We start from the raw sequence: 13,101 nt of genomic DNA, 5'->3' as shown, positions 1-13,101 counted from the left end.
CGAATTTTTTTTATTTATTTTAGTTTTAGTTTTTCATTAGTTTTAGTTAACTAAAATAACCTTGCCCAGGATGTAAGATTATGATGATTAGATTTTAAGATTATTTATGCCCCTCGGTCAAATGCAGATATCCCTACTGAAAAAAACAACAACAAAAACTGACAAAGCCAAATGTTTGGTGACTGGGGTGGGGGGGATTCCCAGGGCCGCTGCCCATTGCCCCCCCTCTTTGCACGCCCCTGCAGTGGCCCCTAACCACACACTGTAAATTGAGTTAGATTGTTAATATTCATCCAACTCATTTTCACTATATTACGTAAAACTTCACTCGTGCAGTAAGTCTATATTTTAATGATAGTTTGATTGTAGAATGAATTAATTTCATAAAACTATTTTGCTCTAAATGTGAACAAAGGTGAAAGTTTTACAGTTTAGAGGTTCTACTACTGTGACTTGGCATCGTATGGTTCAACGTAGCACATGATGAGTTCATAAATGTAATCTTCCTTAAACGCTCTGCTTTAAAAATGTGCCAACATAATTTGCTAATTTGAAGCTTGGAAAACTTCAAACCACTTCTGTCTTTTTTCCCAAAGCCGTAAAACGCGTTGCCATACACATAAATGGCCACAGGACCCCCCCTTAAGTCGGGCAGGTCCTAACAGAGCCGGACCCAAAGCTTATTATTACATTATTGCCGGGATGACGCGTGGCGGTTATAGACTGGCATCAGTCAAAGCCACAATCTGGCCCCCGCGGGGGTCACGCCAAAGCTGGCACTTTAAAGACAGCACTCGCATCATCCAACTAATGATGGAATTACAGCACTGACTCACCGTGTAGCTACATGTAAGCACCGGGAGGACGGCAATAGATTATAGTCTGAAAGGGAGGGAGAGAGAGAAAAAGTCCTTCTCGGGAAATGCAGCTGTCAGTGGGGAAGAAAGATGGAGAGAAGGAAAGAAAGGTGGAGGAGGACATAAACTCCCTGAGAATGAAAGCTTAGATTATCGTAATTATGGCCCTCTTTAAAGCGCTCAATACTGTAATTATCATTGAGTCATACGTGCGGCAGAAGGGGGCTGTTTAAAGGGGACATGTCATCATTGTCTGCGGGTAAGAAATAAATAAGCAAATGGCTTATAAGATATACGCACGTCTTTTTTAAATCGGGTACAGTCAATAAACAAGAACGGGCGTAATGGATTATGTCTGTCTGTGGGTTTGTTTTCTGCCCCTCGCGCTGGCTGCCATTTGTTATTACACTTCTCATGAATACATGTGGATATGCTTAAATGTTTAAAAGGCTTGTATGCCCGCGCAAGTGGAGGGTCTAAACTGCCTTTTAAAAGCCTTAATGCCAAGAGGGTTGTAAGTGTAAGCGTGGCCACCGTTGGCCTCTGTTGTGGCAGTTCTGTGTAAATGCTGCGGTCGCTCTGTTTTCTTACTTTGCTTTTATTCAATTTTTTAATAGTCTGCTTTGAAGGGGGAAAATTACATTTGGAAGGGTGCTGTATTTATAACCTCCTGTCATGATTCAAGTTCCAGGGGACACAGATGGAGTTGCGTGGTACTTTTTGGGCCTCCGTGGTGGTTCTGGGACTACTTTACGGGACATAAGGCCACTTGTAGAGGAAATAGCCTGTGAAGACTAGACTCAACGTTAACATTGCTGCAGCAATGCAGTTGGCTTTTCCCAAAGGAAACCCAAATGAATAACAGTCAAATGTTCCAAAAAGGAGTGTCTTGCTGCAATTTTTCAAGGTAAACTGAATGTGTTTGTAAGTCAGACTGTAGCATCTATTACTTACCTACATGAACATAGTACTTCAGTCATTCAAGTTTCAAACATTTGGACATACCAGTAGACTGCTTTTTGTTCCCAAAACCTCCGTAAGTCTGAATTTGAATTGTGCACATTCCAAGTAGTCCAACATTTTGTGCTGTTTGAAAAGAAGGAACACCGAGTAAAAAAGTAAAATGCTACATTAGCTTGTCATGCTAACCTTTAGCTATAGTTAGCCACTGAATAGCGGCCATATACTTGCCACTTATGGTAAGCCTTATATGCACATGCGTTAAGAGTTTTTTTTTTTTTCTCCCCTTTGGACACTTGTATTACAGAAAACATTAAAAATAAATAAATTACATGGCAAAATTAATCCTCCTCATTTGTCATTAAAGAGTGTAAGAGTATTTTATGTTTGTAATTCATTCACTAATTCCTATCAGATTGTTTCACTTCCTAATAATGTTAAAATCGTACTTGAATATTCTCTGTAAAGTTGATAAAAGTGCTATAATAATAATTTTGACCCAAGCCTCACATCAGTTTCTATTGTGCAATTATCCACCTAACAATTAACTCCACTAAAACGTCCAGGCACCTCTCGCGACTGTGGAGTCGCTGTGTCCAGACAGGATGGATGGGCCCCCGGACAAGGGCCCCTCTTAACTGGCCCATTATGGTAACACACACCTTGTCAGAGAAGCAGACACCTGAGACCCGAAGTCAGGCGGCTAGAGTGAACAAGAGCACAGTTTCCATCTGCTTGAACCTTCTTGTACTTCACTTTTGTCAAACTCTTTGTGCCAATTGTGGGAGTCACAGGGAGATTATCTGCTGGCGCTGTTTGTTGCCTTGGGCTCTTGTAACGAATAGACACAAAACACGATTTAAAGGGCAAACTTCGTCCACGGTGTACACATATGATACACAGTACGTCAACCATTTCAAAAAGGATGCATTTGTCAGTCTTTAGACAGGATGCATAGCTAGCTAGATAGCTAACTAGATATAGACATAAAGCTAGCTAGCTAGCTAGCTCGATAGCTAGCTCGATAGATAGATAGATAGATAGATAGATAGATAGATAGATAGATAGATAGATAGATAGATAGATAGATAGATAGATAGATAGATAATATGATATGGTTTAGGATATGGACTTTACAGCTTCTGCATTATCTAAATATACCCACATAAACTTAGTTTCCTTCAATGAATGAGAAGCGTCTTCTCTGCAGCTTGATAACTGGCGGCGGGGGCAACGCTGGAACCGACCCTGTTAAAACTTGAAAACATTCCCTCGTCAAACCACCATGACTGAGTCGATTAGGCCCACATCCACAGGCAAACACTCTTATTTCCTGCAGATATTTGGGGCGTTTAATACTAAAACAATGCCGCTTGGCGCACTGAGCCCTCCCGTTTGCTGCATGCTCTATTATCCCCATTCTTGGAGTTAACTGAAATAAAGCAAACAAACGCTTGAGTGTATAAAACAAACGCAGCCGTGCCAGGCTTAATCATTCCCCCCGATGAGCCGTTTCATATGTCTACAGCCATTAAAGTCACGGGAGTCGAAACAGAAACAAGCGTTCCCTGCCTATGTGGTCTTGCCTTTGTAGAAAGCGTGTCATTGATGACACACGGCTGTATGCATATTTCATCGGGACATGCATATTTTACAGTGTAATCCTTGGCACACCGCTGCTTTGTTCACTGTGTGCGAAGGTGGGGGAGCCCTGAAGAGTCTTTCCTTTGTGCGGTTTGTGTTGGATCAAGAAAAACGAGAACATTGACATTCACAACCGTCTAACTTTTACCAGGAAACCTTTGATAATAATAGAGGAGTTTGACAGGTTTTTTCCTCTCTTTTTTTACCGTAATTACCAAATGAGCTGGAGTCATTTTTAACAAACGAGCCAACATACGACTGGAGGCTGTGGCAGACTGCGTAAGACCGTGATCACACGTGATGGTTTCTTGTGTTGTGTCTTGCACAACGTTACGTTTGAAGCACACATTATACCGTGCCAAAGGAATGCTTGGTAGAGAGAGAAGCATCATCCGCTCACCATTAAAAGAACAAACATGTCAGCACAGCAGAATAGTCGTTTCCTCCAGATATGTTGGCTATGATAAAATGCATGTGAAATTCATTGACGACTCTAAATTGTCCATTGATGAGAAAGAGAGCTTAAATGGCTCTGCAATTGCCTGTTGACCATTCCAGGGTGTACTCTCAGTTTTGCCCCAGTTCTACCAGATATATCATATATGTCATTTGCGTCATTTCTATCCCTCACCCAACTGATAAAAGAATCAGTAGGGAATCAGACCATCTGATATAAGCTCAATTAAGTACACCTGCGTCCATAAGTGATGCGTCGGCGCATATGTTGAGCTCATAACAAGAAACATTACGCCGGTGCTATCAATTTTGGAAAAAAGTCACGAGACCAACACAGCCGCTGGGTTGCTCATCACTACCCGTCAAAGAGGTGACGAACTGCGTTGAGAAGGAAGTGCATCTGTCAGCAGGATGAATATCTACTCTGCCAAAAATAAACCTGACACATCTTTTAAAGAGTAATTTTTCCTTTAAACTCATTGTGATAAGGAAAACGAAAGAAAACGCGAGTTCTGGTCACCGTGTGGGGTCAAATTCATTTTGGCAACTGGCAAGTAAGATATTTGTTTTTATTTCCTTGTTTCATTCTGTTCCTCAGCATAACCCTCAAGAGTTGTTCTTTGTACTTTTTGTAGGCTGTGGGTATGGCGGGTTACAATTATGATCTAGTTGTGAAGTATTTTTGTTTTCTTCCTTGCTGAACTAATCCAATACTCAGCCTCCAAAATTAAAACCCATTTCAAAGTAGCTTAGTTTTTAACTGATTAATTTTATTTTCTGGAGTTTATATGCTGCATTTGTTCAACTGAGCTGTCCTATGAAATAAAATAACCTCATCACAGTGCTGGGACACAAAGAAACCAAAGAAATCACAAAGAAACCAACAACAAACTTTTTCAGGCATTTCACAGCTTCTTTATGGTATTTTATTTTTATTCTAAATATATTAGGCAATTTTATTTTTGAACATCAAGCAAACAGGAAGCATGTGTTGAACCAGGGAATTCTGAACAAATGTTTTGCCAACCTGAAAGGTTTGTATACAAAATGACTAGATAAGCTGATGATAATTTAATATAAGTATAAACGTCTTTTGCCTGTCTACAGTTTTTTGGTACATCAGGTTCATGCCATGTATCAGTCAGATCTTCAGATGTATTAATCATGCCGTTTTGGTGACAGATTGCACGCTCATGATAGCAATAAGATATAGTATAGATGATAGCATAACATTTGCAACTTTGATGCAGAATCTGAAACATGTATCAAAACATGTAATTAGCATGATTAGAAGATCTAAAAAAATTTCAACCTTTTGGTCGTATTTGGAGGTGATCCAGTCAGCGTGACGATCGGCGTCTGTAAAAACATGACACGACACGAATCAAAAACAGACCCCTCTCCTCATTTGAAACACTGTTGCGCCTTCATTCACGAGGGCGGAGATCATGTCACGCTTGTCTGTTGCCAAAACACAAAACTTTTCTCAAGATTACAGCCCGAGATAACTTTTCTTCACTTTGTGTTATCATAGAGAGGTATTTTGTTTACGTCACTCAAGCTTAGTGCAAGTTTGTCACATCGACACAAGTTGAAGGGCACTATTGACAGTGTTATATTGACTAAAATAAAAATAAATAAAAATCCATCCATCCATCCATTTTCTTGACCTCTTATTCCTCACAAGGGTCACGGGGGCTGCTGGCGCCTATCTCAGCTGGCTCTGGGCAGTAGGCGGGGGACACCCTGGACTGGTTGCCAACCAATCGCAGGGCACACAGAGACGAACAACCATCCACACTCACACGCACACCTAGGGACAATTCGGAGCGCCCAATTAACCTGCCATGCATGTCTTTGGAATGTGGGAGGAGACCGGAGTACCCGGAGAAGACCCACGCGGGCACGGGGAGAACATGCAAACTCCACCCAGAAAGGTCCGAGCCTGGACTCGAACCGGAGACCTCAGAACTGGGAAGCGGACGTGCTAACCACTCGACTACCGTGCCGCCCAATAAATAAAAAATTCAACAAAAAAATAATTCAGAAGCACTGATCTAGAATGAACTGGATGGGAATTGACGGTTACATTTTCGTGCCTTGTGACAGTAAAGGCAAAATGGAGTGCACTACTTTGGCTGCAACCACTGTCAGTTTGCTGTCTGAAGAAGATCCAACATGAAGTCATCTATGGGAAACCGAGTTAGCCTACGTCACAGGCCATATTAATCTTGTGGTTAGCACAATTGCTTCACAGTGCTCAGGTTCTGAGGTTGAATTTGGGCTCCGGCCCTTTAATATTATTGAGAGAAACCCATTCAAAGTTTTTGTGTGTGTGCATATTTCTGTTTGTCCTCCAGTAACAGTCCCTTTGGATAATATCCCCAAGAACGAGATAAGGTCAAATACTTCAACGATCACGCCACGCTATCGATGGTCACTGACTTGCAAATCATAAGTATTGATCACGGCGGGGATGTTGCTGAATGTAGGGCAGACGGTAAAATCAAACCCACTTAGCCTTAATAGCACACATTAAAGCAATTATGCACACAAATTGAGACTGTCTAACTGCATGCATATTATTCCAATCCATATTTCCTTTCTCCTTCCCTTTTACTTTGCATTTTTTAGCCATGCAATTTTGATAATGAATCAGTGTTTTACTTTGTATTGACTTGGCCAGGGTGAAACACTAGTAATTGCTTGGGTGACCCCACGTGGGCTCATGGCCACACCGTCTTGTAGATTAAACAGTTTCAGTCGATGACATAATGTGCATAAGGTTTTTTATATGTATGTGTCAATACTCTTGTATTTACTAATGACGGTGCAAGCACCTGAGTGGTTGACCCGCTAATGAAGTCGACACATTTGAGAGTCTGTCAAACAGGTCAAGGACTCTCAAAGAGGTGTTGTGTTCGTCCTCGTGCAACTGTGATGGTGCAAATGAGGACTTTTGAGCAGTTTGGGATTTATTTGGTGTAAATGTTTGGGTAAATTGTGTGTGTTTGTACATAAACATATATCACAATTACATTTACTTAAACTGTTAACGTAAACTGTTAAACTAAATGCATTTTGAATAGTTTTTTTTTAAACTGACATTAATCAAGAGTTTGTTTTGATGAATAACTATTTACCTCGCATTGTAAATCTTTTGCCGTAAGATCTGTTTGCTACCTATTTGCTCCAGTCATCAAAACTTAAATGATTCAAATTCCAGGACTCCCATTGGCAAATGGTCGATGTGTTTCAAATAAGGGGAAAAAAAATCCTTTATTTATTTAATACCCTGCGAAGTTGACATGAAGATGACAATACCGTAATACCGTATAATTGCATAATTGTATTATGTGACTGTTTCTATTGTGTATATGATTGTTACATCCATTTTCGAAATCAATCTGCTTTCCGATTCTATTTTCTATTTTTTTACATTCGTTTACGTCCACTGTGAGCTTATCAGAGCCAACGCAGCCTCTAACAGCACAACAAGACTTAAAGCACCACGCCATTCCTATAGCTTCTAATTTTGACTCCCAGTCAGGGTGTATGATATATGGCCATGTTATTTTAGGATTTTGAAGCTGAGGCTATAGTAAATACATTGTCGGAAGAGAACTGGCAGATTTCTCAGTAAAGCATGTCAAATGCCCCAGAAAAAAAAAAAAAAAAAAAAAAAAAAGCAAAGGTCGGAGAGTTATATTTTGTATTGTAATTGAGCTCTGTTTGTTGATCATATTGGTGAGCGGCTAGACCCTTTCCTATGTTGCAGTCAGTTCCATTACCTGCTCTATGGTTTTCATCATGTTTACTTCTTTTACAGTGGAATCGCTGTAGTCTCCTCAGTCTTGCATGACTTTGGGATTTTGTTGGAATATTTTTATTCAGCAGTATTTCCATCCATGCATTTTTCTAACCGTTTATTCCTCACAAGGGTCGTGGGGGTGATGGAGCCTATCCCAGCCGACTTCGGCAGTAGGCAGGGTACACTATGCACTGGTCCCCAGCCAATTGCAGGGCACACAGAGATGCACAACCAACCACACGCACAAGCGCACTTAAGGGACAATTCAGAGTGCCCAATTAACCTGCCATGCATGTCTTTGGAATGTGGGAGGAGACCGGAGTACCCGGAGAAGACCCACGCAGGCACGGGAAGAACATGCAAACTCATTTTTTATAATCTTTTTATAAAAATGCATTTCTAACCCCATGCTAATAGATACTCTCTGCAGTACAGTAGCGAAACGTAGCCATTCATTCTTTATTGCCCCTTCTATACTTTACCGGCTCTATATGGCTACTAATTTTGAGTCAGGAACTCAAGGCTTGTGATATATGGCCATGCTATTTTGAAACTATGGCTGCACGCATACATTCGAGTGTAGGCTGCTTTCACGGAAATAAAACCCCACGTCATCAAACTCTTTCATTATCTAATGTTAAGACCCCAGAGATGAAGAGTGCCTGGAAGATATGGGTTTATAATTGCTTTTATTGGTTTATTGTGCCAGCCGAGGAGCTCTTTGATGTATTTAGGGGAGCATCCTAATGAGTGAAGAAAGGGATTTGATCTCTAAGGGGGATGATGATGGAAGGTGGGGGATGTGTCTGTGTGTGTGCTGGTGAGAGGTAAAGCGAGGTTGTGGTATGTGTGTCGTTGCAACAGTACGTTCTTTAGTGGTGCTGCAGTGGTGAACAAGCGAGGACTTAATCAAGCACATTGGAACACAAAGTAGGTGAGACCGGTGTCATCGGGTGTAAATACGCCTCTGATGCATGAGCCAAAAGTTATGTGGCAGGAGGGGCTTATTAAAGGGATACTTGACTCATTAAGACATTTTCAGCAGTAAGAAGGTTAATATTTTGTCTATAATTAATGTGGTAACTTCATAATTTTTCATGTACAAGTCGTACCTTTAAAATGTAATTTTTTTTTACTCGCTGACGCTGTAGGTAATGACCAATCATGGCTCAGTTTACTGACCAAACCCAGAAAACAGGTGAGCCGTTAACTACTTCCTCAGCACAGGTGATGTCGCCATCAGTCAACAGAGCTAGAAAAATTACTTTTTAAAGGTATTAATTGTACATGAAAAATAATAGTTATCAAATTCATTCTGGACAAAATATTAACTTTACACTGCTGAAAATTGTTGAATGAGTCAAGTATCCCTTTAAGCAAATATTCACATTCAGAAAACTTGATTTGATCAAGGGTGCCTTTGACGGAAACATGTACCTGCACTTTCCTGCATCATCAATTTATGAATGTCAGCCAGACTATGTGTATGTTTTGAAAAAAATACAAATAATAAAAATAATAATAATAATAATAATAATATATATATATATATATATATATATATATATATACTTAGTTTTATATAGGCTACTATTAAAAGAAGGATATTATAGCCCGACAAAAATATTGACCCAGAACATACAAGTACTATGTGTGGCTATAGGACTAAACTAACTGCAGGAAAATGCCTGCTAGATTGAGCAGCTAATGCTATACTTTACTGTATCACACTGAAATGTTTCCTTCAAGATAGTAGAAGCTGAAATGTGCTCTCTCTTCTTAGGTTACCACATTATCCAGTCTTCTGGGGCTAGCATAAACGGCTAACATCAGCAGTGGCAGGATTTTTTGTTTCTTAGCTCTCATCATAGATTCTAGACCATCAAAGCTAGTACGAGAACAAAAGATGAGCAGTGGCTCTCAAATTCTTCATGTTTCGGCTGACGGTGCACTAGCCAGTCAAGCTGTTACGAGCATAAATGTTTGTGTTGGCCCTGAAACACTCAATCCCTTAACCCACAAGACATGAGCTAGTAAAACTTAAGCTAGTGAAAGCAGCTAACATGGCTCTAACGCAAGCAGCTGACGTGAGCAATGCTAGTGGAATACAGTGCCCCAACGGTTTATTTTTAGAAATCCTCTTTAATTAAGTTTTTCAATAAGACAGTGATATTTGTATTTGTTAAAAACACGAAACAATCTCTTATGTCAAGGTACCACTGTACTCTTGGCTAACTGGCTAATGCAAGCAGCTAACATTAGCAGTGGCAAGGACATGGCTGTTGTTGTTGGTTGGGCAAAGCCGTATGAATCTAATTGACCGACACACATGCACACACACAAACTATTTGAAAGACAGTTAAGAGTACTTTACTCACTTTTCCATTCTTACCCTCATATTAAACTGCCCATTGTGCTCCTCTTTGCCCACATTCTCATACCCATCGGGTCAGTCAGGTTAACAGCCATAAGGGGGGAGGAGCAGGGTGACATTATCTCACGTCTGGCCTTTCGTGGCCTGGTGGTCCGCATTAGCAAGCCAAAGAAAGAGCAGAGAAGTATATATATACTACAAGCGTTTGATGAGCGGTGAGGCAATAAATTCATTAATCATCATTATATGCCTCATCAAATCCTTTGCCAGCCTCTCCATGGGAGTTACACAAATTAGCCAGCAAGAAAGCAGTCACTTCAGAGGAGCCGGGTAAGTGCTTTTTGATTGCTTCTTCGACAATGCTTCCCGTGACAAGCTCATAAATCACACCTTTCTGTACTTAAAAGTGCGTTTACTGTGAACTCCCAAACACACACAAATAACGAGGGGAGGAGTTTATTTTTTTTATTTATTTATTTTTTTTATTTTTTTATTTTTTTTACTAGAGTCGAGTCTCTTTCACTGATTCATTTGTGAATTCTTCCTCGTTGTACCACAAAAGAGGCCTGAATACAAAGAATTTGGCGGACAGAATGAACTGCTCTTACTGAAAATAAGCTCATGTTTGACTTGAGCCATAGTCAATCATGGCATTTGGGGCACAATTTAATTATTAGAGGCCTCTGTTGTAATAGATGCCAGGCCTTACTTAATCACTAGCTGTGTTGCCACTTGAAATCCTTCCTTTTTTCCACACCACCAATTAAAAAAAAAAAAAGTGATGCCAGTAGGATGTACGTGATTAAGTTTACTAATACCACCATGTGTCACATTGCTATAACGAAAATAGCAGCACCTACAGAGGCTCAGTCAGTATATTTAGTTTTATACTTCAGTATTGCTTGTCATATTATAAAATAAATGTTTTAGTATTAATTATTGTTATTTTATTTGTTGTTTTGTAAAGTGTTGAAGGCACCTTGGCACATCATAAGTTGTACTTATATGGGCTATAACATGTTGCCATTTGTAAGTTATAAAACATAAAAGGGTCATTGGTGGATAAGTTTTCCCCTTGATGTACCTGGAAAAAAAAAAAAAATATATATATATATATATATATATATATATATATATATATATATATATATATATAGATTGGTTTGTGTGACTAGCTATCTTATTTTGTTTAGATGGCTACTATTTAGCCTCATAACATTGATTTAAGTTGAAAATATGTGGCGCGACCAACCATAATCTGGTGTAACCATTGTACAAAGCTTTCCATGATAGATATAGGTCCTAAATTATAAATGTCCTAAATTGTAGATAATAGTAAATAATACATATCTCCCTCCATCTTCTGCAACATGCAAATAAGGTAAAACTAGTTACCCTCTGCCGACAGATGCATTATGTTGAAGCAAAAGGGGGCAGATACTCTTTCCTCTATGAAAACATATCTTTCATCATTAATATTGCAAAAAAAAAAGTAAGTATGTTTGATACCACTTTTTTTCAGATCGATACCAGTACCAGTACGCAACTCATGAGTAGTTACCGATACCAAATACCGATACTGCTAGTTCTTTTGATACAAAAAATGGTCCCACCAAAAAACAATGACAGATCCTTTTAAAGAAAGACCGATGTATCCCAATATAGCATTTCTCCTTAAAATTGCATGAAATTTATTGGTAATTTTCTAATCTTCTAATTTTTAGTTTCTGGTCGTAAAATGACCACAAGAGGGTCGGCAGTACTGATACCTTTACTGTATATTTTATGTTAGCATTCAATATTTGTGTCACACACTGGACTGGTTATTGGCACATCTGACTCACAGTTCGGAGGTTCTGGGTTTGAATCTCTCCTGTGTGTCTCCATGTTTTCTTCCTCCTATATTCCCAAATCATGCATGCTAGGTCCACTGAGGACTATAAATTGTCCATGATGTGAGAATGTGAGTATGGATATTTGTGTATTTCTGAGTCCCGTAATCTAAGATCCATTGCATCTCCACGAGGACGAATTGAGCTGGCAGGTGATGCTTACCTACTGCAGCGATCGCATCCTACCATCCAGATGGCCGTACTATGCGAGACCAACAAATCAGCCATTAGACCAGAAACGGCTCCTTTTATTGAAAAGGAGGTCAATAGATGACTCCCTGATCCGTCGTGAGCTCCTTCCAGGCTCCTTGGTGTGTTGGATGGGAAGACTCATGTGGGAAGGGTGGCAGGGTAGAGGAGGAGGGGGGGCTTGTGAGTGAGTGGTGGTCTTTATCTGTTTATCTGATGAGATTACCTATTGGCTGTAAAGCAGACTGTTAATCGGGTGCAGCAAGCCAACACACTCCCACTGGCTTGGAGCCACTGTTTTTGAAGATGGTGGAGCGACCACTTCAATTTTCTTTCCTAATTCATCTGGGGCGCTAACATGAAAGGCGTATGATTTAATATAGCTCATTTCAATTTGGCTGTATTTTGCAGTGGAATCACTACAATCAATTTTTCCGTCCAATTTTCATATTTTTTTTTTTCGCATAGTACATATTTCATAATAACCCTTCCCAGATCCAACTGTTGCCATCATAAAGCCTTTATCTTCAACTTTTTGACTTTTAACTGTACAGGAGAATTGTAGGTAACATTCCTATTGTTAAGGAAGTGTAAAAGAAAAACAAATGTTAACCATTGTACTGCATTTCATTCATCCATCCATTTTCTGAACCGCTTGTTTCTCACAAGGGTCGTAGTGGGTGCTGGAGCCTATCTCAGCTGGCTATGGACAGTAGGCGGGGTACACCCAGGACTGATTGCCAGCCAATCGCAGGGCACACAGAGATGAACAACCATCCACACTCACACGCACACCTAGGGACAATTCGGAGCACCCAATTAACCTACCATGCATGTCTTTGGAATGTGGGAGGAGACTGGAGTACCCGGAGAAGACCCACGAAGGCACAGGGAGAACATGCAAACTCCACCCAGGAA

The sequence above is a fragment of the Festucalex cinctus genome, chromosome 4 (genome assembly GCF_051991245.1).
Source record: "Festucalex cinctus isolate MCC-2025b chromosome 4, RoL_Fcin_1.0, whole genome shotgun sequence".
Classification (NCBI taxonomy): Eukaryota; Metazoa; Chordata; class Actinopteri; order Syngnathiformes; family Syngnathidae; genus Festucalex; species Festucalex cinctus.
The sequence above is the reverse complement of the archived record's forward strand: the minus strand, read 5'-3'. Positions refer to the sequence as shown.